Source organism: Coturnix japonica, chromosome 5, assembly GCF_054131305.1.
Source record: "Coturnix japonica strain WE chromosome 5, WE-NBRP24, whole genome shotgun sequence".
In the NCBI taxonomy this organism is placed as follows: Eukaryota; Metazoa; Chordata; class Aves; order Galliformes; family Phasianidae; genus Coturnix; species Coturnix japonica.
This window is the reverse complement of record NC_140667.1, coordinates 22,543,301-22,569,215: the sequence shown is the minus strand read 5'-3', so window position 1 is coordinate 22,569,215 and position 25,915 is coordinate 22,543,301. Positions and strand designations below refer to the sequence as shown.

Genomic DNA, 25,915 nt, shown 5'->3' with positions numbered 1-25,915 from the left:
ATCAGGAAGGGTAAAAAAGAGGAGCTACAAATTGGTCAGCCTCACCTCAGTTCCTGGGAAGCCATGGAGGAAATAATCAGGGAAACTGATTCTAAACAAGTTAAAGACAGAAGATGATTGATAGTAGCTGGTGTGGATTCATGAAAGGACTAAATATGGTAAATATAGTTATTGAAAGGATGATTGGCAAGGTAGATGATGGGGGAACAGCAGATGTTATTTTTCTTGATTTTAGTAAGATTTTATGTAGCCTCCAAGTTACATAATTTAGAATAACTTGAGAAGTGCTGACTAGAAAAGTGAACTGTGGATTGAAAACTAGCTGAACTGCTGACCTTAGCTGTTTTAGTGAGCAGCATGAAGTCCAGCTGGAGACCAGTCAGTATACCAAGGGTCAATACCAGGATCGATACTATCTAGTATTTTCATTGATGGCTTAGGTTATAAAATGAGAGTGGACCTACTGCAAGTTCTCAGGTAATACAAGATTGAGAAGGAAAATTGATACAACAGATGGTTGTGCTGCTATTCAAAGGGACTTGAGATGGTTATTTGTATGTAGTGAATTTTTATAAATAAAACTGCAGACAAAATATAGAAAGCAATCTATTCAGTGTTTTGAATGTGAAGCTAAAACGTGGATTTTTTAAAATTTTTTTATTTTTTTAAGCAAAAAGGTTTTCTTCTCTAACCAATATATTGAAGCTTGCCTTTGAAAGCAAAAGAAATATCTTAGTAATCTTGAAGGTCTTCAAAATCAAACTGCGAAAGTTGCTGAATAATCAGGGCAGTTGCTTAGAACAGTGTTAATGGCTCTTTCCTGCTATGGTAAGCAAAGCAGCATCTAGGAAACTGCTCTTGTTTCAGGAAAGATCACGTAGTAGATTTACTGTTAAAGGTCTTTTTGATGACAACCAACCTACAAGAAATTGTCGCTGATGAAAACTTGCATAATACAACCTGGTAGAGTACTGAAATATAGTCAGACAATGAAAACTAAGCTCTACCAGTGTTCCTGGAAAGGTAGCATGAAATCAAGTAAACTGTATAAAAGACAGATAGGTTGTATGATTTGTCTATCTAGATCACATGTGCACTATAGCCAAAAATTAAAAATGAAGATTGAAAATTTAATTTAGTTATGAAAGACACAAAGTGAGAAATGTGGAATCATTGTTACTGGGAGGGCTGGTAGTGAATTCACTCTTAGGATTGTTTAACATTTTCCATTATGTTATAAATTTGTAATACCTTTTTCTTTCTTTCTTTCTTTCTTTTTTTCCTGATGCTTCTTACAGGGTAAAACAGAAGAGAAAAAGGCAGAAAAAAAGCTATTTAATTTCTTCTTTTTGTTCTTCCATGCTGATCATGGGACATCTTTCCTTATCTTCCTCTCTAGTAAGGAAACCTTTCAAGCGAATATAATTTTGGTTCTGGAGTCATGTTCTCAGATACTACCTTTGTGGTTGCCCATGTGAATTTTATTCTATTTCTTTAAATCTCTGTATTACAATACAGTTGGTAATTACATGATCATGCTATTCTTATTTAAGATTTGCATATCGCTTAGTAGCCGAGATTTTTACATAAGGGAAAAGATTAAAGTTTTATGAGGAACTTTTTCCATAAGGTTTTACTTTTAATGCAACATGTAAAATAAAGCAAAGAAAGAAAAATAAACTCAGTGGAATATTATTCTGTTTAAAATACCAGTGCTAAAGGAAGAGAACATTTGAAGGAAATAACTGTAATATTTTAGGAAAAATACAGTTCAGCTGGAAGGTTTACTGCTTTCTGAAAGAAAAATAGTCTAGAGATGCGGGGACCTGATCTGGTGAGGATATCATTTTGCATAACTTATTTGCTTCTTGTCAGTATTAGAATTGTGTAGAATATTTTCACAGAGTAATGGGAAAATGTAGGAAGGGGAAGATGCAGGCTTAGGGAGGCCTGTTGGACATTTCTGTAGCAGCATAGTCATTTTATTTTTTTTTTAATGATCCAAACCTTCAAAGTGTAGAATACTGAGACTGCAATTTTTAAGGATGGGGAATTCTCAGAAGGTACGTGTGTGAGTGTTGCTATCTAGCACTAGAATATTCAACTTCAGGGATTGGTATTAGGGTTTATGAATATAGAATGCAAGTAAAGCAGTAGATAAGTAATAGTGATCCCCAATTTTTGCTTACACAGTCATGTAAGATCTGCTGCTTACAATGAAAAATTCCTATGAAATATCTGGTGGTATCTCAGCAGAGAAAAGAGAGAGAGAGACAGGCTTGGTAGGAGACACTGTTTGTGCTAATTTGGACAAATTTACATTTGGCTCTGATTTTGATGCAGATGCAGTGAAGGTTGAAGAATGTGTGCATATATATATATTTTCTGTTACGCAGCTCAAAATGTGAATAAAAAATCATTTATGACATTGACCTGAAAATACATCGCAACATTATCTTATTCAGTCTTCAGTATCTATTCTGAATTTTGAGGGATATAATGGCCCTAAAAATGGTACAGATCTATGTAAATAAATGCTATGCAAAAATGCTTGATGGGAGTTCTGTCCTTACAGGGCATAACAATTGAATAAGGGAGATTATTTAAAAATAAACAACTATTAGTAACTTCCCTGACACTGGTTTTATAAACTGCTGCTGATATTGTGATGACTTGTGTATTTTAAATTAAGCCAGTTTAGGATAATTTCTTTTTCTACTACTCAAACCCATTAAGTTAGCGTAATTATCACAGTAGGGAACTAGCTATATAGTAAGAATGCCTGGACTCACTTTCTCTAGAAGGAATAAATGACAAATAGAAGAACTCCCACCAACTCTAATACAATCCACAGATTTTGAAGAAAGAACATTTTAATAGGATAGATTTAATATTATACCTCTTGGCATAATAACTAGGATATATCTTAAAAACATCATGCACAATGCAAACATAAGTAACAAATATGTATATACATGTATATGCACAGTATATAAAGTACAATACTCCGTGTTTCTTTGCATTGTTCACAAGAGGATATCAAAGAGACTTAGAAATGTTAAGTGAAAATATACTGGTTAGATTCAGTAGGATTTTAATCTGTACCTGACAATCTTATATTTAGTCCTCAATACTTCAGTTTATTCCTTTTCTTTATTCTCATGTAACAAACCGAAACACTACTGTAGGTTAGAATTTCTGATTAAGCACTTTACATCTTTCCAGATGTCATTACAAATGAATAGAGTAGATGTGCCTAATTTCTGTACCAGCAGACAAGATGTGCAGTGTGTTGTTTAAGGGAAATAGTGAAAGATTTCTACCCAAAGTGCACCACAAAAACTTTGCACCCTTTTATTCTGTTGTCATTCTCAAACCTCTGTATAGTTCACAGGGCTGCATAATGAATACCTGTCTGATAGGACGTTAATTGATGGGGCAGAGATCAATTACATCTTCTGTCTACTGTTACCAGAGTCTTACTGAAAGGAGTGTTTTGAGTTGTTTTCAGTGCTTTCTGTGGGAGAGAAGAAGATTTAGTCACATAGATGCCTGAAGTTACATTTTATATCAAACAAACAACATATATGAATAGGAGAGTTTTTAAAGAAGAACCTATCTAACAGTAAGACAATGTGTAATTTTTTCATAGTTCTTATTCTATGGGGTTTTCAGGACATGCTGTCAGATTGAAAACAAAAGATAAAACTTGGCCATAATTTTTTAAGAAAGCTCAGACAGGATGAATTCCCTGTGTCAAGGAGAGAAAGCTAAAATGATGAAAGTGATGGAGCTGAGACAGACTTGGTAATATGAGATGTGTATGGAAAGGAACCTGTACCTAATGCAGTCTGAATTGCATTATCTGAAAGTAAAACAGTTGATGATGGAGGTCCATCTACACAACAAATTGTGTGAACTTTGCAAAGCTCTGAGAGTAAACACTGTCTGGATTATGTTGATTTCTTTTTTTTAAAACCCCCTCATTTCCAAAACAAATGTTGGCTGAACGTTGATTGAATGTTACTCAGTTGAATGTCTCACTGCTGAACAGGTGGCTAAGACCTGCTTATTCATGTTGTCAACCAGTAGCATTAGCTTAACAATATTTTGTAGGATACAGTACTTTGCTAACAGTAACAGGAAATAAAATATTGGAAAGGGGTGATCTTTTGAAACTTCTACTTTTTACTGCATAGAGGAGCGAAGCCAGAAAAGAAAGTGGTCTCCTAAATCAGTCTTCAGATCATAAACTAAGAGAAAAAAAATGCACACAAAAAATAAATCATTGTATTTATGTATCAACACAGTAAATCTCTAGCACAGGTAAAAGGGATGAACTGTAGGAATGAGTTTCTTCAAAGATTTGATCATGAGGAATACGGAGAGGAGATTCGGAAGTATCAGTTGTCAGAATTTCTAGACTACATTTGACTAAGGTCTTTAAGGACAGCTGGGATGTGTAGATCATGTGTTGCTTCATTTAGCTGTGGTAAAGTTAAAGTGACACGGTTCTACATGATAAACTTTTTGACAGTTGTGGTCTAGCCTGATGTGCTTCTGTTGAGTAAGCACTAATTTTGTTCGTTTATGAGGAATGACAGAACAAATTTAAGAGAAAGGCAGCAAAGATTCAAATGTAGATGTGTTGTTCCTCCAAGTCTTCAAAGAAAGCAAAGTAGAATTCACAATTTATTGATTTTTAATCTGCAGTTAACTCATAGAATACTTTTGTCCTGCACTATACCCATTGAAGAAAATACAATTGCAAGGTAGGAAATGAAATAGATCTTCAGAATTTTTTTTTCTTCTGTTTCTTCTTGGTAGAAGTGCTAAATGGTCATTCCTTTCTTCAGGTGATTCTCATACTATAAAAACTGACATCCCTTTTCTCTACTACTAGGCAGGCTGCCCACACACTGGCTGAAGTAAAATACGTGTCCTCCCTGAAACATCGGAATTTGTTGAGGCTATTTATCTGGCACTTCATTTGTGTGTGTCGTAGACATTTGAATTGGTACAGCTTTTGTGATTTCACAATTCTCCTTTCTCCATAGCAAATACAATTTATATTGGGAATGAAAAGACATAACAAGAATTAATTCTGAGGCTTTATTAATCCTTTAAGTGATGAGATTCAGGATTATTTTTTTTCACTGAGGCAACTATGGGTTCTCTAATTGAAGGCACTGAATGCTAATTAGAATCACACCAATAATTCTGCAGAGGGCAACAGTTCTAATAAGGAAAATCATGGAAGTGGAACATTTCTAAACAGCGCCATTAAGTTTCTTCTATCAGGACTCAGATAACGATATAGAAAGAAGATGAAAATAGATGTTACATTTGGCTTAGGGAAGTCCTAAGCTGCGCTATAAATACCATATGCATCCTCGTGGAGATACTGGGGAGAATCCTGTCCTCATCTCCCTCTTTCTTTACAGACATTTACCATTTTGAGAGACTGATATAATTGTTTAATATAAGGAAGCAGTTGTGGAAATAAGAAAAAATAACATTATCCTAAATATATTTATGAATTTCAATTGAGAGAGCTAACTTCTTTTTCTGTCCCATTTAGTTTCTTATTCCTTTATTGCTTTGGAATTTGTATGTGAATGAACACAGGCATAATAACTTATAGGTGTTGGTTCATTTAAATTTCTAAATGGAATTGTGTGTGTTGTTTGCTGTCCTCTAAAGATCAAACAAACCTAATAACATGAATTTGAGTGATATCAAAATATTGTATTGTTCAAGCTAGCTACTCTTTAAAATATACTCAAGGAAAAGATAATTAGCCTCTGTCCAGGGACTGCCATACAAACGTCCTTCAGTGAAATATCACTTACACTTTCAATATATCTTGAAAGGCTTTATTAAAGCATAATACAAAATTCTCTCAGAGCACTGACACATGCCAGAGGGCAGATTAATGAGAGCTGGGTAGCCAAGCCACCTGTCTGATTTCTGAACTGAGAATTTGCTGGAGATGTAAGAAATTGCTGGATGAGTCAGTAATTTTTCATTGCCAGAGGTACAGAATCTTAGAATTTCTTTGACTTCCTCTGCAATATAAGGGGCAACAAGTGAAAAGCAGTCTTAGCTGCAGGGACATTTGTACTGCTTCTGGCTGTAATGTCAACATAACTGTCACATTTGTCACCTTATACGGTAATTACTTGTATCTCAAAGAGGAAGCAGCTGAGTGTTGGGGATTCATCTTCATGGCTGTTTAGCTGGAGTTAGAAAGATTACAATGGAATATTACAAATAATTAAAAAATGACAAGTATCATATGATCAAGACTGATGCATCACTGTTTTTGCTCAGCTCTTAAATAGTATAGACATACTTGTTTGAAAAGGCACACCAGTGCAACATTTGCTCTGCTGTGATTGATTGTATCATAATATATTCTATTTCAATAACGGATAAGACTAAATAACTTGCAGATTTCAGTGAAATTTATTATGGCAGCTTAAAATAGTGACAAATGAGAAATATTTACCTTTAAATCCTCTGATTAGAGCTCTGACCATTATTTCCTCTGACTTACAGGTGTTACTGTGATAGCTTCTTGAATATTCTGTATCTGAGAAGAGCTGTCTTCGTCCCACTACACAAGTAATTTTACTGTAAAAAAAGTTTGTAGTTGGAGTGAAGAATTGTCCATAGACAGCAATCTCTGTAGAGGAGATATAGGCTATACTTCCTTCTGAATTCAAGGTGCAATGCTTGTTAACAACTACACTGTTGACGTATTCATGAATGCTTAGTGTAGGAAGTTGGCACTGTCAGCAGCTTCCTCATCCTCAGGACTTACAGATTGTTTACTGGAGCTTGCTACTTCCATGGCATTTTTGTATGGCTTTGCTCTTCCTTTGGGATTTCATTTTTGTGTGAATCCTCTCTGTGGAGTTTCTTGCATGATTCTTGTCAGTCACCTTTTTATTTTATTACTGCTACTTTTTTTTTTTCTTTTCTTTTTTTTTTTTTTTTTAATTTATTATTGGAAGGAAACTTAGGTGCCTGTAGTTGAAAAAGATTTTACTCACTATTGAATGTTCGACTGGATTGGCTGCTGAAGATATTTTATCTGTCAATAATATGATAATAACAGTTGTCATCTCTTTGTGGTTTGGTTCTGTGGTGTGGAATCATCATAAAGGTCTCTAGAGTAATGAGGATGTTCTATCTGGAAAGAGGTTCAAACTCATGCAACATTAGGTAGGGTCTTTTGACCAATCTGATCTTGAAAGCTTTCAAATTCGAGAATTTCATTGCTGTCCACAGGCTGGAATAGAGTGTGCCTAAGCTTTAGACTTCTAACTTAAGGACGACTTAGGTATATCCTCACCTAAAACATCTCAAAGAACTGGCTTCCTTACCCCAGCTCCTCCAAAATGACTGCATCTTTCACTGTATTTGGGAAAGATGTATTCCCCTTAGGGCTGTAAGCATCTGACCCCTGAATCTGGAGCACCTTTTTCCTTTTCAAGATTTGGTGCAACTGGGCTTTTTCCCTTACTTCATACCTGTACTAAATTGAGAACTTAGAGGAGAGTAGGTGAGATTGAATACAGTATGGGGAATTCAAAGTGAATTACAGTGAGGTTGAACGAGCTATAGGGAAGGGCAAGAATCTTCTACTGTGCATGCCAGATGTGTCATGCCAGAACATTAATCTGGCTTGCTCCCACCATTTTACTTCACAGCAGCCCCTCAGAAGACAGGAGTCAGTGGGCTACAGGGAAAATAACTTGTGCTGGCAGTATTTATTCCCTGCTATACTGTTCTTTAGTAACCTTGCTGCTGATCCTCCTCCTGTCCCTAGCATGATGTCCCCTATCATGGGAATTACATGACAGAATACAACTGTAGTTAAAGTGTGGGGTGCAGATTCGGCTATGTGGCATGACTGCTTGATTCTCAAGCTATGTCACAGGGACACTCTCAATGTACCACCAGATGTATGCTTATTATGTTATCAACATAGCATATTTTCCATCATATGATCAGTGTTGAATATGCTGATGTTTTTAGAGCAACTGTGGTATCGCTTTGCTTTTGTAATGAGATGGATGGGGACGCCTGAGCACTAGTGCCTATGTGACTTGTTTTCTTTAAAAATAACCCACACTATTGTAGAATATAAAGTCTGCAGAAACTGTTCTATTCTTATATTTACTAGGAGATCTGAAGAAAGTGGCTTAGAAGGAAGCAAATTTATTACTGCATCTGGTTCAGTTCTTGCCTACAGAGCTTGTCTCAGGTCAATGCATACACAAATTAAAATTCTCAAATGTGACAGATGGTATTTGTTTTTGGTGAGTGTTCTCAGTTGCTCTCTGTGTCCCTTTGAGAAGTAGATGTAAAAGCAGCCCTTGGAAATGACAACAGGGGAATGGATTCATCTTCGGGGAGAAAGGAGCCTTGTCTGGGGAGCAGTTTCCAGGGCTGTAAGGTATGACATTAGGAGAATCTCGATGGGAGGCTTCAGCCTAGAGGGACTGAGAGACTGCTCAGAGCAGACAGCAGATATCTGAGGTAACAGAGTGAACTTTTTTGTTATCAGAGGAGACTAACAAAGTTCAGCACGGTTCAGAAAGCCAGTGAGTTATCCAAAGCTATGCCTACAAGCAATGATCTGTCTCCAGGGACACAATGGGCAGAGAGCAGAGTTATTTATGAGATTGTTTTACTTTCTATCTGTTTGATGCAATTGCTTTGAATTTTTTTTTTTTTTCACTCTAAGCATGGGTATCTTTATATGTATATAAACTTGTCCCTTCCATTTTGTGTCTGAGGTTATCTTGCTATAGATAAAGGTCTAAGCAGATCCAAGTCAAAGCTCTAACCAATATCAGCTTCCTTCAAGTCAATAATTTCTGTTTATTTACTGTCTTTACAGTTCCTGTCTATAGAGGACACCCTCAACTGAACTTTGGTGTGTGGCTCACTGATAGTTTTGACATGACTGTAGAACAAACAATAATGTCTAGAAAGTGAAACTTTTGATCTGTTGTTTCTGCTATATTAGTGTTCCCCTCTCTACCAGCACTGCATCTTGTTTCAGTGGCCTTTATAGAAAATGCATGATTTTTCTTTTCTGGCCTCTGTATTACTCTTAGCCACTCTTCTACTTACATGCACAACTCTTCAAAGCATTTGATGACTTAGCTTGTTTGAAACATGCAATTTTTTTATTTATAGTGCAAGTAGGAAGAGATCTAAAGAATACAGTTGGGTCTGAGTGATTGTGGGCAGCAGAGTTCTTCCACAACTTCACAGAATTTGCCAAGATGTGTAGGTGGTGAGAGGAAGTGGAGTCTAGTGGCTTGAGGGTAGATTTTCTCAGCCATCCGTGGGACTAGAGAAGTATTTATATTGTGACTTAAGACTGTGTTGGATTTTTCCCTGCTTTCCTCAGTTCTTTTTGCTCATCTCTGGGTTTTCTCACATCCAGTCTTAGCATTTACAGACTTGCACAATGACACACAAGTGAAAAAATCTGCATTAAAGAAACTCACAGAAGTTCTTTAGATCATAACATTATATTGGGCTGTAGGGAATATGGGATAGTTGCTTGTTATGCTGCAGTACATCTTATCTGCTGGTGCTCTTGCCTCATTCAGCAAGTGATAGTTCTATTATTTTGCAGGCAGATGGTCTCAGAGCTACAAGTGTTAAGTTGGCTGTAGTGCTTGTGGACTGGATTGGCTGCCGTCTCTAACTACTAAAAAATCAGTAAGTGCAGTGGAAGAATCCTTCCTGCCTTGACTTCTTTCAAGCCATGCTCTCTCCCTGAGCTGTAGCAATGTGTAGTTAGCCAGTTTGCTGTCCTCTGCAATGTTTCCTTCACGGGAACTTTCAAAAAATATTCTCCATCACCTTCAAGTATATGTTTGCAGAACTTTTATTTTCTAAAGAAAACACAGCAGTAAGATAAAGAATTAAAAGTATAAAATCTCCAGAATGAGGAAAAAACAATGAGTAAACCATCAGTGTTGCTTGTCAATTCAGAGAGATGGGACAAAATGAAGAGACAGTTTTTCCCAATCATTGTTGGTCTTAAGGTTGACAAGCCTTAAGCCAAGGATATAAAAGGAACATCCAAACATTGAACAGTGTTTTCCAGTTAAAGAAGGAGCTGGATGATGTTATGAGGACTTGACAACTGCTGTCTTTTTTCCATCATAGCCAGAATACTTGGTGCTTGTGAATATTATGTGGGTATGAAAGAATGAGTCTAAAATAATGAATGAGTCCAATCTATGAAATTGCACTCTCAGGCTGAGAGTGAAATGAGTTTTGATGAGATTTCTTTTTCCTTTCTGTTCTCTCATTGAGTTTATTCACACTAGCTGTACAGCACCAGTGCCCAAAGTTCATTTCAGAAGCATAAAACCATTTTTACAATGTAATAGTATCACTGATATTATGACATTTAGGGAAGGCGGGAGTAGAAACTCATAATATTTGAATATTTACTAAGTGTAAGGCAAAGCTGAAGAATGAGAAAGGGGGAGGACAGAATTATTAGTCCTTTCTTTAGCATGTCAGTAGGCAGTTAAGGAGGTCCTGTCACAATTCATTCAACATTAAAATTATATATTCTGTTGAAAAGTGACTGCTTCTATTAACAGCAATTACAGTCAAGGAAGTTCATTTCTGAGAAGTGATGCAAAATTGCAGAGTTGTAGTTATATGCACTGTTTCTGTATCATTTAGTTTTCATTGTTTGCAATGCTTCTTACCTTGAATGTAGTATTAGACTGTAATCTAGAGTCCAGTTTGCTTTTGAGCCAAATACTAATAGAAAATAGATCGTTCATAGCCTTAGATCACTATTGCTGCTGAGGCTCTCATTGTGTTTTATCTGTGTGCAAAAAGGAGACATACCAACATTCACAAACTGAAGTGAGATTGAGATACGGGATCATGGAGTAGAAATCACAAACATCTAGATTGCTGTCCTAGACCGATGAATTTCCCCATACCACAGAGAAAGGAACACTGTTGTGGTGCTCAGTACTGGGTTTATGAAATGCTGTGTGCTCTTTGCTATGTCACAGACCCCTCTGTGCCAAGGGGAATTTTGCCTGCTATGAGACATTAATACTGAGGTCACCATCTGCTTGTTTCTGCTTCTGAGTAAAAGGAAGGACTGTCTTTTATCATATTAAGTAGATCTGCAGCCAATATTTATTTTTAATATCTTTGCTAAAAGAAGAGAAAATTATCCTAATAATTATTCTAGAGGCTTTGTGCCCATGAGTAATCCAGGAAAAGCTGTCAGGCTGTGCAACCCTGAAACTAATAATATTTGTGCAATAGAGTTTGCTGCATTTGATAAGGTGACAACACAGGTTCTTCCAGTATATTACAGCACTGTGAATGCTCTGGTGTTTTTCTGAAGGACAGTGGTCCCCTCAAAATATTAGTCACAGACACTCCTGTAGTATCTTCTAGTATGTAAGATGCTTAAAGCTGCTTTCTGATCTAATGTATTTGTGTTTTCTCTACGTGGTCATTTGCACTCTCTTTGCACAGATTTAAAACACAAGGACATATGCATTTTTCATTCTATAGTGTTGCATCTTGGTTGTGCAGAAGCACTAGCTAATAAAGGTGTAGAGCAGTTCACAAGCGGTTTGTCTAAATCAAATTAACTCTCATCAGCTCGGAGAGATGTGCAGTCTCCACTGAAGTACCAGTAGCCTTCAATTCAATACAAGACCAAATACTCTGTAAATGGATAACAATGGGGAGTGCTTGCTGAGTGAAATGCTGGACAGTTGTGATACTTGTTCCAGGAAAGAGCTAGACTAATTGTTCATCACAGAACAAAACTAAACCACTATTTCTGGCCAGAGCACAGGAGAGCTTGATTTGCATTATCAGTTGTAAAAATACAAGATTCATCAAAATATCAAGGTTTCTGTGTGCTCCATCAGCCCTTTGAATCTTTTGAGATTTCTCAGCTATTTATAATACATATCTTAGTCATTAGATTGTGGAGGCTGTGTTCTAATGCCTTTTAAAGCTGGAGAGTCAGTGGAAATATTACAATTAATGTGACAACAGTTACTTTAAAACTAACCTTCTGTCAACAAAAAGCCCTCAGAGCTGCTATTTTGCTTGTTGGCTGTCATGCCTCTTGTCTCAGGGGAACCATCCCTGGCTGATTGTGCTGTGACACTGACAGCTTTTTGCTGCAGGGAATCTTCACATATTTTCCCCAGGTAAAGAGACAGCAATATTATGTCATTTGAGCTGTTTTGGAGAACAGACACAGTAAGACAGGCAAACCTAAAAATGCAAATGCATGGAAGTGGAACTATGTGGCTCTCAGTACTAACAAGTAGCTGTGAGATGCCCGCATTCTATTTCTGGCTCTGTCGTTTTCTCATACCATTGTGAACTAGTAAATTAACCTTGTTCAGTGACTGCAGCACCATTAAGAAAATGGGAATGGTAATGCTTAGCACCATGAAGGGGCAGTGTAATTCTTTGCTAATTAATATTTATATAGTGACAGCTTCTCCATTGCTCTGCACCTTTGCAGTAATTTACATATGTGCAAAATGAAGACAAAGTGGCTGAAAAATGCAGCTGTGTTATACAAACTCTGCCAGTATGAAGGGCTATGCCAGGATTGCAGCAGTGGAGAGTCTGTCTTTAATTTTCAAGATGCTTTTGCCTGTAGACATTAGATCTGTTAGTTCAATAGTGGAAGTATTTGTAATATTTCAAGTGCTTCCTTCTTAGACTATAGCAGATGAAAAGGTTAGTGTGGTGTTAATTAAGGTACAAACTTACAGGACACTAGTTACTTCACTAGTTATGTATATTTGTGCACATGTTCTTACATTGTAAGCTACCATATCTGTCAGTGAAAAAGGAATAAACCATATCTGAATTACTGTTGAGGTGTGAAAAGTCATACTGTAGCATAACCTTGCAGCAACTCCTTGATACTTGTCTTATATTTTGATAAGTTCAGTGGTTACATGTACTCCTCTTGCAGCAATAATGAGTTCTAGGGATGATGAGGAACACAGGAGTTCAGTGATTCAAGAGAAATGTTGGCTTTTGATCTTTTACCAAATTTCTTCTTTTTATAAAGGAAACCTTTGGAGGTGAGGATAGCAATAACTTTTACCTGCTGGAAATCTAAGTGCTCTGACAAGTTAAAGGAAACAGTACTTGCTCATGATTCTCTGCTAGGCAGACTAGAAGACAGCAGGACTAACTGCCATCTTATTTAATTAATGAAACTGAATCAAGGACACAAGTAACAGAAGAATCATCAGGTTATCACAGGTGGTGTCTTTTTTGTCATTTACCAAGATCCTGACAGACCTCTTTCTGCAGGATCACTGTGAGCAGTGCCTGTTTGCTATCCCCCTGCCTGGAGGTTATCCTATCCTGCCTGGTTTTTCTTACAACTAAATGTAGAACGTTTTTGAACTCTTACTGCATTATATATTCTAGGCTGTAAAGGAATGAATAAGGAGTACCAATAGTCTTGGAACTGGTAAGTTATTTATTAGCTTGTTTTTCTACTGTTCTCATAGACTGAAGAGAGTATGTGACTGCAGCTTTATTCCTACTCAGTTTAGATTTTATTTGCAAAATCATGGGAAGAATTTTTTTTTCTCTTTTTATCCACTTGTTCTTCTCAGCACTGTTTTCCATGCAGCAGTGGCCAGAATCTTATGTACTTGTTAGTCACAAAATTTAGTGCACGTTCTTATTGCTTCTTTGATTGTGTGCCTGTCACCTAGAGTCTAACTATCTGTTCAGAATGCTTTCAGATGAATCATGCTCTTCTTATCATACACTTTACTTTTAGAGTATCGGATAATATTCCTTCTTGCTGAGAGTTAAAGGATTCCCAATAAATAGAAACTTTAACTGTTTGGAATCCAGACAGTGTGGTCTCCATTAATTAAGTGACAGGAAACTATTCAGTGATCAATTTGTCTTTACAAAATTATCACATTACAGCACTCTTTACAGGTAAGAAAAACGCTAGATGAGGTGACATGATGTAAGCATAAGCATGACAAGGAAGTATAAGCTGATATTAAATGAACGTCCTACCTTGTAAACTTTGTGATTACTTCCCATCTGCTGTTTCTGCACAAAAAGAAAAGCCTTTTCTTTTGACATCTGTTCTGTGTTTGCTCCTGGAACACATCATATAATTGAAACAATCCTACTCATCCTGTCATAAAGAAAAGAACAGTGGCCTGCATCCTGTTCAGTCTATCTTCTGGAGCCCCAATAGTATGAGTTGTAGTTCCTTGTCCAGTCTGGAGCTCAAGAAACAGAATTTTTACTGCTTGTCTGTGGAGGCTCTTCTACAGCCTGAAACCATGGATAATAGGTATTTTTTATTTCAGAGCTGATCAAGTTAGAAAATAACACGTTACTCTCTCAATATCCTTTTGTATTATTAGCAATAAAAAGGGAAAGTTAAGTGGACTTGGGTGGCAGGAAGGAAGAAGCTAAAATCTGCTTTCTTGCCTTGTTGTTCTGTAAATTTTCTGAAGATCTGGATCTTTGTGCAGTTTCCCCCACCTTGAAACTTAGGCCCTGCAGGAATATTTCCTTATTTTTGTAAGGCTGTGAGATGAAAGGGCATAAAAAAATCTGAGACCTCCATTTCCCTTTATGTGTTGATGAGCATATTAAATATGTATATTATGTACTCATTATATACGTGTATATTTTTATATTTTGACAGCAGACAAGTTATCAAAAGTGATCAGTCAATGAGTTAATATAAATGTCAGCAGTTGACTTACATCAGTCTTCTACCAAAGCAAGATTTTAGGTCTTGAACAAAGTGACATTACAGTGATTTCCCTGGTCAAAATGCAGGTTTATCCTAGTGAGTGAATTACCATGTTTAGCAAGTTACTATTGTGCTTGATTTGCAGTATTGTTTATGAGTCCACTTTTAGCATGTAAAAAGCAAATTTGATTTAATTTAGTCAGCGATGAAGATATCTTACAGTGAATCAGATTTCCTCATGTTGAGAACAAAATAAGAGTAAATACACAGTGTTGTTCAGTTGAATCACAGTAGCCTGTTAGAGCATAGCAAGGTGACATCAGTCCTTACTCTAGTTGGAGGTGCAGACCACACAGAGAACAGGGAAGCAGTGTAATATAATACCTGATATAAGACTTGAATTTTAGGATGCCGTTGTTCAGTTTCTGCTTTTCCCAGTCAATCTGAAGCATGATGGCAAAAAATCATTTCCAACTCTGCACCTTATTTTCTCCAGATGTTGTTACTTGATAATAATTCTGAGCTGCTCTTAAAAGACATTTTTATATCTTTTAATCAAAGGTCAAATTTAAAGCCTTCTATATTGAGAATTTCATTCAGTCTTCGTTACGTACCAGACTCCTTATGAATAGGTGCCTTAACTGAGAAAAATCTTCTGCATTGTTAAGTAGCCAACTAAACATAAAATGACTCTTAAGTGTGGCTAAAATCAGATGCAGTTTTAGTCAAAGAATGAAACTTTTTTGTAAGGGTAAAATTGACCCCTATATGACAAGTTGGTGTGAGATTTTCACATCAATTTGACTCTGTTCAGGTTTATTTTTTTGCAGCACGGTGACTTCCAAAAACATGGCTAATCGTTCAGTTTGTGATTCTTCAACCAGAACTAAAATTCACAGATGGTATGCTGCTCTTCTTTAGTCGCAATGTTAAAACTCCAGTCAAAACTAAGATTCCTTCACGGGATGGGAGGTAACATGAATGTCAGACACAGATGCTTCTCTCTCATCCTTTGGGTAGGAGCAGATATCATGCATGCAATTTGTTCCTGTTCTCATAGGGCATTTAGTGGGAAAACCGGACCATTTCTTCAACTGCACACCCTGTAACGTATTTCCTGAGGGAAGGACGATCACAGATCTGTGAGTGGCAGTTGGAACTGAAAACAGTAATTCTGTCTTTGGCAGTTGGTGGCACAATCCTCTGACTTTTGCAACACTGTTGCAACACTTAGCCCAGGCACTGTGCACCTTGCAGATAGAGACTTTGAATGGGCCACCCTGTGGAGCTAAGGAGCACCACAGATCAGATGCCTTTGTGGAATGAGACTATCATGTGAAATTAAAAGGAGGAATAAAAACATGAAAACTGAGGGGGAAAGGTTTCACTTAGGAGTAATCAATGGAACTTCAAGTCATTTATTTTCCATTTACATGTCTCTAACTTTAAATCCAATTTTGTAAGTTGGAATTTACTGTTTAAATTATACTTAAACATTTCAATGTATTTTGTATCAATTCATTGAAGTCTTTATGTGTACAATAGATATTTACTTTAATGTGAAACATAGCCTTAACAGAAACATTATTTAGCAAGTCTGCAGTCTGCTGAGATCTGCCGAAACAAGGACAATATTTTTTCAGCTGCTACATTCAGCTTACTCATGGACTCAGTAAGTTTCTCACACTTTAAGAAACTGAGAGAGATATGAATTTGAGGTAAAAGTACATGAGTTCCTATGAGCCTCTTGAGGGACATTCAGCCTCTTTATTGTGTCTCGTTATCCCACAATGAGCTATTTCAGGAGTTAAGCTGGTTAGGGAAAAAAAAAAATAAAGAGTTCAGATTTCCTCTTCAGAAAATATCTGAAGAATTTTACAGGGGCTCAGATCATCAGTGCTGGCAAGTGGTTGAAAAGGGAGCACATGACAGAAAGTGAAGGAGACACTGTTCCTTTTAGCAGTAACATGAAATTTGATTGCTTTAGTCATGAAACCACCAGTGGCTGAAAGAAGTTACTGCACTTTTATTCACTGAAGTCAAAGTGTTTTTCAACTGCACACATGCTGGTGAATAAAATTCCTTTGAAGTTTTACTTCATTTGATGAGATTTTTAGATAAGAATTATACTTTTCCTGAAATGTTGTCCTGAAGTGCTAAGTAGTACATAGACCCCCTCATCAGCACATACAGACTGATTTCTAAATATTTCAGGATGAATGTTTTCAAGATGCATCAGGATTTTCTATATTTTTGCCACTGTTTATTGGAGTGTTACTTTGTGTTGAAGTTCCTCAGTAATATTTGTTGAAAGATCCCAGTTAAATCTATTGAAGGAGATAAATGAAGCCTTGTTTTATGTTTAAGGAAATGTAGGAAAGAGAAACAAATAATACTTGCATTTGAATGAGATACTATGTGAGATAATAGTCTAGAAAATCTTATGCAGCCTTATGGTCCAGTCATCTCATTTTGTTACCAAATAAATGATGAGGTTTTCATTCTTGCAATTTATACAGAAGTCACGACTTAAAAATGAACTATCAGTAGGGAAAGTTTGACATTCAAAAGAGATTACAGCACAACAAAAAAGCAAACAATTGCTCAGTGCTGCAGAAATATTAGTTGAATAATTTCTTTATTTTGATGCTTTCACATTTGAATTTAATTTTTATATGTATAAATGAGTGGTTGGCTTTTGAAAGTAGATTTGTTTTTCCTATGTGGTTATGGAATTGATATTCTCATTGGTAATAGAAAAATAATTCAGTTAACCACATTCAACATGGGAATGCATAACTGTTATACTAACTCAAGAGAGGAAACAAGAATGGCAAATGCTGTAGCTTAATTTTAAGTGAAAAATATTTGGGGAACTCTTCTGATTGGTACTTTGTGGTAGAAACTTTTGATACGTTCTATTTGGATCTCCAAAGATAGATAAAGTTTCGACTTTGCTCTTGACGTGCAGTGTTTGAATGGTTCTCCCTGCCTTCCTTCTATTACTCTTACTCTTGAAAATCAGAGCAGCTCCCAGCTGTTCACTGAGATGTCTCACTGAGCTGCTTCCATGGCAGCATCCTTTAAGAGAAAAAAATCCATGGATAAGATTCACTCCAAAAGTTGCCTCTTGTTGTGTTTTGATTTGCTTTTTTGTTGTTGGTTTTTTTTTCAAGCAACAACTTATTTTTTGTTCTTTTTATTGCCTTTTCAGCCAGTCCCTTTCCTTTCCCTGTCTTTTTTTCTTTTTCTTTTCAGTTTTTTAATTTTCTGCTTCTTTATCTCCTTTGCCTGCTTTGTGTGACTTTTTCTACAAAGCAGATATTGCTTTATTTCTTAGATGAATGTAGTATCTTTTTAGCAGTACATGCAGTTAACTTTAAGGAAGAATTTTAATGATAATAAATTGATCTTGTGATAATATCTTTTTTTTTTCTTCCCCAGATATGTGTATGTGCCATAAAACCTAGTAAGCACTGCTTGTAACACAAGCATTCTTTTGTGTACTTCCTAAGGCAACTGTTTGAAGATTTTCATCTGTATCTGACCATGCAGTTGTAAGTTTTGCTGCAGATGCCTTTTCAATGGCAGACTGTTAACATTTCCTTTTGTGAAAATGGCTTTAAAAATAATAGTCCTTGAAGTGGCATTGGACATTGCAAGCCCAACGGTCCATCCTAGAGGGGAGTAAGAAATCATAGGCTACCATGTGGATAGGAAGTCACTATTAACATGAACTTAATGTTGGAAATCACTACCTTTAATCTTGTTGCATCTTGCCTATAGATCTGTTAACAAAAAGCTGATCTAAGATCACTTAAGTCAGTGCTGTTTGTATAAGAATCCCAGATGAAAAGAGGCTTGAATTCCTCTGTCCTCTTCATAATCTGTTTATTCAGTGTTTACTTTCTTTACTTTCTTCTCTGTTGTTTGGTGTTTTTGTTTTTTGTTTGTTTGTTTTGTTTTTGTTTGTTTGTTTGTTTTTGTAGTTTAATAGTTTTAATTGTTTTAATGTAGTTTGTTGTTGTTGTAGTTTACCTGTGTCACTATAATGATGCCATAAATAATTGACTCATTTTTTTTCCTTTAGTCATTAATTCAAGAAAAGTAGCAGGAATTAAGGAATATGTGTTCTGTAATTCACTGCACTTGAGGGCAGGGGCAATATCATAATTTCTTTGTGGGAAACCCACAGAAGGGTCATAGACCTTGTTGCTTACTCTTACAGCAGATGAGAGAATGGAGGCAGATGGCTAGATCCTGGTGATTTAGATTTGAAAATCCCAGTGTCCATTTAATTCTTTCTCCTTCTTTCTGAAAATAGTTTCAACATTGAACATTTTCCAGATTGTACAGAAACAAAGAGAAATGACTTTTAGTCAGGATGACTCAGAAGGAAAAGCACAGGATGGGGAATCAGAGAGTGCTGTTCCTTGCTCTGCTAAGTTGGAGGAAAAAAAAAAAGCATTAACAAGCCTAGGAGTTTTCATTAGTTTTCCTTCTAGACTTTCCTTCTATCTAATTCACTGAGGAAATATGAGACTTAATATATTTGTCTTCAATAAGTGCTTCATAAATAGGGAATAGGAGGTACTGAAAAATGCAAATGCAAGAAGATTTCAAAAGATGGATCTAAATGCTAAAATACTAAAGATTGTTTGTTTCTTCTTGGTTGAAGGTTTTTGAAGTAAAAAAAAAAAAAAAAAAAAAAAAGAAGAAAATTAATAAAAATGAAGACGAACAAGGAAGTCTGACCCCAAGCTGCTTCAGAGCTTCAGAACCATTTATAATTCCAATGTCTAATGTGGTAAATACTGAGGTTCTGTGTGACAATTTGTGTTGTTATTGACCACTGTGTGACTGGGGTATATATTTCTATCTGCATTGGGCATCTTATTGTCTAGCAAACACAGAACATACAGGTTTTTGTTCTTGTTTTTTTGTGATCACATCTTTCTCATTAAAACCAATCCTAGAAAAAAGCAGAGAAACTAAAATAGAAAAAATATATGTAGCAATTTTATGGGGAAGGGAAGATAGCCTTTTAGTACTTTACTTGTCTCTTCTCAGGCTTCTCTGCACAGGCAGATCTTTCTTAAAAAATTTATAAGAAACTCCCTTTTACAGCCCCAGCTTTCCCATGTTAATAGACTTTAAAGGAGTGGTCAGCAATGAGCAGTACAAGATGATTATAAAAGGATGGATGTATGATAATTTACGTGAATCTCTATAAGCATCTCCTATACATCTCTTTTTAGTTTATCTGATTACTCATTTTATCATTGATATTAGATACAGTTATGATTTGCATTTTCTGGAGGGGTAAATGTGTAACGCTATAAATAATTCATTACACATGTATTTTAATCAGAACGGGCGAAAATAAATAGTGTGAACAACAGAAACAAAGGCAATGAAACGTGTATTAGAGTCCGTTCTTACTAAAGTACAGGTAGTCCTAAGAGATTGTTCCAAATTGTCCACAAACATATTCTGCTTCCCTTTATTAAGAAAGAGCATTTCCATTTAGCTGTGCATTTTACTGATCTCCTGAGGAGCAAGCAACTGAAGTAAGTTTTAAGCATAATTGGCACTTTATGAATGTAGAGAGCTATACTAATGTGTAGCAACTGGTGTGTTTTCTTCACATCTAAATCTTGCTGAGTAAACTCATTCCTCCAGTCAGAATGTTATCTTAATTTTTGAAAGACTGATTCACATCATAAAAACTTAGTGGCCTACTTAAATACAAAATATATTAGAAGTGTGTTTATAAGTAACTTTGTAGTTGTTGCTATTTTGTGCTTTAATAACAAGTTTAAAACTCTTGGCTATTCTTAAGGAAGCATTTAATGCAGTGGTTGTGTTTTGTAAGTGAGCCTATGGCTGTCACTGATGACTTGGAGTTAAATTCAGGACATACAATAAAATCTGTCATTCCTCATTTCCTTTCATAATATGAAAAATATTAACCCCAGAATTCAAACACAGCAAAATTGGGATAAGTAGATAGTTTGGGTCTCTAAGGCTTAAATACAATGAATATCCGCAAACCGTACTGAAAATATTAAGAGAAACAAGGATACTCTGTAGATAAGGATAGATCCATACTTTTTCTGACCTTGGAAAACTAATATTTATTGATCTTAAGAGAAACTCAGTGCCAGGCCCTGCTTCCCGAGAGTTTCATCTGTGCAGTGTATGTAATAGAATTTGGCAAGAGAACTTAGTTACGTCTGTAATATCAGAGACAATTCAGATTGCAAGGCAGCAGAAAACATCTCTAGTCCAACCCCCACCTCAGAGCAGGGTCAGCTATTGGATTGGGCTAGGATGTTAAGCTGTCTCAAACCTCCAAAGATGGAGAAAGCACAGACTTTATTGGCGGCCAGTTCTGCAGCTTGGCTGCCCTCTTGGAAAAAAGGTTTTCATTATATTGAGTCTTAACCTCTTTCTCCAGCCCATTGCACCACACAGCACTGAGAATTTGTTGTGGTTGTCCTTCCCATAACCTCCCGTAGGTGCAGCCAAGCTGCTGCAGTCATCTGAAGCCATCTCTTCTCTGGCTGAACAAGCCCAGCTCCATAACCCTCTCCTCATAGGATAAATGCTGCAATTGCCATAGCCCTTTACTAAGCATTTTTATCTTTCACCAGGAACTAAAACTGGAATCAGCACCGTAGATGTGGTCTAACTTGTATAACAGAGACATATAATCACTTCCTTTGTGATTTTCCGTATGTGCTGGTGTTGGCACAGATCAGGATACTGTTGACTTTCTTGTTGCTGAGGTGAGCTGTAAGGCATGTTGCATGCCAAGGCTCCCTGGACTTCATCAGCACAGCAGCTTTGCTGCTTGCTAGGAGACACACTGGAAAGTTCAGAACTGAAAGTGAAGATATGAAATATTTTATTCCAATTTCCAAACAAGACATTTTGATGTGTTCGTTGTTGTTGTTCCTTCTATTTTCTTTGTGCAGTGAAAACCCAATTACATTGATCTAATTTTGCAAAAAGCCAGAGCTACGACAGAATTGAACGTCATCCTATCTGCATTTCTTAAATCAGCTGTAACTATTAACCTGTCCTCTTTCTCAGGAAGGTCCTCTTGTGAATTGTTTAAATAATATTACATTTATTCAATTGAGTTTGACTAAAATCCATTATATTTCTCATACTGATAACTTAAGGGAGGGGAAAATATAACATCTAAGCCACCAGTGCAGAAAGAAAAATGGTATGATGAGGAAAAATGAAGCAAAAATAGTATCTGCCAGAAGTGCAGCAGTTATTCTTTGGCACCTGACTTGCAAAATTGATGTAATTTTTGTACATAGATCATGCTGGTATAAAATAAATGAAGCACGCAAGCATTTTGTGCAGGATTCTGTGGACTTCATAGCTCGTTGTTGTGCTCTTTGTCATGAGAAAGGACAATAGACTGGAAGAAGTCAACATTAAACAATAAATTAATGAACTGTAATGTCTTTAAATCCCATTGTGAGCTAATGTTAGATTGTCATTGGTTAAATGCTCTCAAGGACTGATATTAATAGCACTCTGAAGCGAGAGATGTCAGTTCTCTAATGGAATGGAGCCATTCAAGTAATATATTTGAAGACTGGTCAGCAAGCTAGCGAGTGCAAAGTGTATGCATGGAGACAGGGAAGAAGAAGATCAGAGGATCTTCACTTAATCTGTCCATCTTAGATTGTCAGAAATGAGAGAAAAGAATAATTTTTCAGAAGAACAGTTTGTCCTGCTGGGCTTCTGTGATGCTTCAGTTCCAGGAACAAAAGCAACAAGGGATGATTATTATTACAATGCTGCACTGAAAATGAAATAAAGGGAATGAAATTTTCTTTTCTCTAAATACAAAACAGAAGTCGGTTAAATATATTTCTGTCTTCTAGTTCTATGCTAACATTCACCTCACAGGTTGTTTAAACATTTTCTTAACGAAACTCCCAATCCTTATGGAAGGGCTTTGATTTGTTCTATTTTTCACAGCATTTACTTGATACAGGTTGGAAATGAAGAAAAAGTAACTGTTCAAATGAAAAATAAGAGGTATTTTAGTAGAATTAGATGGAATGATGGAATTTAGCCAGTTCATGCCATAATAGCTAGTAATGGTAATAAGACAAGACTTGAAGCCATATACTACTCTGTCTGTATAATTGCAGAGTATTTCTCTTTCATCTAGAGGAGGTGAAATTACATTTAGGTCAGGGCAGAACTCTCTGGTCTATAGAGCTACAGCCTCTTTCTCTGTCTTTCTACAGTTATGATCCATAGGTGCTTAAATCTTCTTTTAGGCTGGAAACCATTCTCTCTGAGCTAAGTTAGCCATGGTAGAAAATGAGATTGGTGTTGGGTACTAGCAGCATGCTACACTAAGAAAGCTGTGTCATGGTTTTGAAAGGCTTTATGATTGCTTGGAAAGTGTGAAGCTGGCTTGTATTGATTCTCAGAAGACAGCATGGGGAATGCTGAGGTGGGAGAATGTTTGGTATTTTATTCAGGGAACTATCAGAAGCTCTGTCTAAACCTAGTTGTGTTTCTGGGCAAAGAAACTGCTCATGTATTTACCACAGGTACTAGTAGTGCATGTGCCCAGGCTTCACCTTCACATCTGTTACAAGAAGGGGACTGTTTTGTGAATGCAATGGAAATGAAGGAAGTGTCTCTATTTTAAATTGAGATGTGATAATCGAGGATGTGTATACAGTTGCTGTTAAGAGTAACATAGCTGTTGAAAGAAAACTAAAACAAAAAAGCAAGCAAAAAACCTCAAACCAGAACCCTGTCATGACAGAGCTCAACTAGCAATTCATCCTTGGCCTAGGAACATATAACACTACAAATGTCCTGAAACCAAATAGCTGCATCTTGTCACTACTGGAAAGAAAGAGGGGGGTGAGCAGATAATGATCTTCTGGTGTGGTGTGTATATTTACAAGCCCCATAATAATTTTGGGATATATAGATACATCCTTTGGATGCTGTCTTATGTGTCCCAAGGAAGATCCCCTCCTCTACAACACACACAGTGTGATTCTTGATAGCTTTGACTGAACCTTTGTCATAGTTTTAAGAACATTCCAAAATATGGATTTGATTACATGATTATTCAGCCTTTATTAGTATCAATTGTACATTGGTGTCAGATTCCTTTCTTTGAAAATGGAAAGAAAAACACCTTGTGTGTCCACAGCGATCTATTGAAGACCAAATGGTAAATGTACAATGACCAAAAAGGCAATGTAGTGAATACACAGCAGGGTCATGTTCCAGTTACACTTCTGAGAGAGATGGATGTTCCTTTCAAACAATTGTATTGGTTAAATGTAATCACACAAAGTAGACCAGTCCTCACAGATTTTTAGAAGGTGATACTGTGACCCATAAAAGGAATACAATGTCTTTACATGAAAGATTGCTGCTACAAGGTAGCATTTTTGTTCTGTTTGAAGTCAGCATTTTGCAGGTGTTGGTTGATAGCGAGAAACAGTGAACTAATATTTTGAATGTAACACAGAGCATATGGCATGTATGTGGCAAAACAGTGAACTCTTCTTGGTGAATCCAGGTTTAAAAAAAGGGGGAGAGAGTTTGTAAGAGCAGTAAATGCAGCGTGTCCAGTGATAGAGGTTCGTCATGTGAATTTAACTGTTTCTGAAGGCTTTTCTATTTTAGTGATATTATCCTATTTGGGAAAATCCAATCAAGGCCTAGTGCAAGCTTACACTCCTTATATCTTTTTCTGAAGAGAAAGTTCAGTACTTCTCATGTTCCTCAAAGCAGTTTGCTTGAATTTAAGTCAGGGAAGGAGAATTGTGCTGTATCATCATAGTAACAACAAAAGCTCAATGTTGTGCCAGGCATCAGTGCAGAAGTTGGCACATAGCTGCCAGAGCCAAAAGGAAAAGGGGAAAGCATGGATTAAAACCAGTTTTAGATACTTCTATGGGTGTTTTGTGTGGCACTTTATAAACAGTTTGAAAACAGGTAGAGGTAGTTCATTTGGTGCCCACTTCAGAGACTGTCAGCCTGTGGGGCAGAGGGTGTAATTCATGTCTTCTGTCTTTGTGCACAGTAAGGACTCCAGACTTTTTTGTGAAGACAAAAAGCAGAAGTGCAATTGCTGACACAGCTTTATGTGTCTGATGATCTCCTGTTTCTCCTTTTCCCCTCACCAGATGGACTATCAGGGAAGCAGTGAAGAAAAACAGTTACTTCTGTTTCTTGTACTTCAGATTCCTTTGTGTGCAGAGGGAAAAGAAAATGGAAAGAGAAAATGTGCCAAGCACGAACAGAATCAAAGATAAGTAGGTGGAAATGGTGGCCACCCCATGTCTTATCTTAAGTGAGGGAGAGTAGCATAGCTGAAGACCACATGTATTTACTGAGATTTCTTCCATCCTGTCTGCAACTCCACACCTGCCTTGTCTCTGTTCTATAAGAAATTCCCCATATTTGTCTGTCCTGCTCTGCTTCCATTCTGTTCTCATATATATATATATATTTAATCAGGATTTGCTGTCTTCATCTCTTCCTGGCTTTGTTGGGCAGAGTGATGTCACAGTGTCCTCACACAGGGTGAATGGTGCAGATGAAAGGCTTGTAGGACTCATCTCTGCTCATTCCAGTGTAGGAGTTAGTCTTGAATCAGAATTGGCCTGATCTGCTGAACTTCTTTCCTCCAGCCCTTCATCCTGGAGAAATAGCTCGGCTCCAAGGAGGAGCTCTTTTCCCTGCTTGGGGGAAGACATTTAGTCATAAGTAGTTTCTCAAAGGAAAACTGGAATTCATATGAGAAGCAGAGAGCCACTCAGCCAGCTGCCACCACAATGGTGTGACTAGAGAATAGCACAGGCAATGCTGCAGCAAGCAGGATGCTGCCAACTGTTACTTCATCTGCCTTGAGAGTTTGGGAGTAAAGAAACAGAGAAAGGAAAGCACAGCCAAAGGCACTTAAATATCATTAGAGTTATGTAAATCAGGAACGTTAGAGAGACAGAACTGAAGTGTTATTTCCCTCCTGAGGAGTTCTGAGGATAACTGAAAGGGGAGAGGGATGTCTTGAACAAAGATGAATTGAGT

At 36.8% G+C, this 25,915-nt stretch overlaps 1 long non-coding RNA gene across 18 annotated transcripts in view; it reads right to left on the bottom strand.

Annotated features, from left to right (window-relative positions):
• The window catches only part of LOC107314795 (uncharacterized), a 93,705-nt gene that overhangs the window by 13,584 nt on the left and 54,206 nt on the right, over nt 1–25,915 (bottom strand). For 6 of the 18 annotated variants that reach the window (XR_014946556.1, XR_014946559.1, XR_014946561.1 and 3 more), the window contains one exon: nt 25,327–25,566. This is a non-coding gene — a long non-coding RNA (uncharacterized LOC107314795). Of the gene's footprint in view, nt 1–5,765; nt 9,927–10,760; nt 10,883–15,394; nt 15,927–25,326; nt 25,570–25,915 lie in introns of those variants that run through there. The other 12 variants (XR_014946553.1, XR_014946550.1, XR_014946552.1 and 9 more) reach the window with 6 other exon arrangements.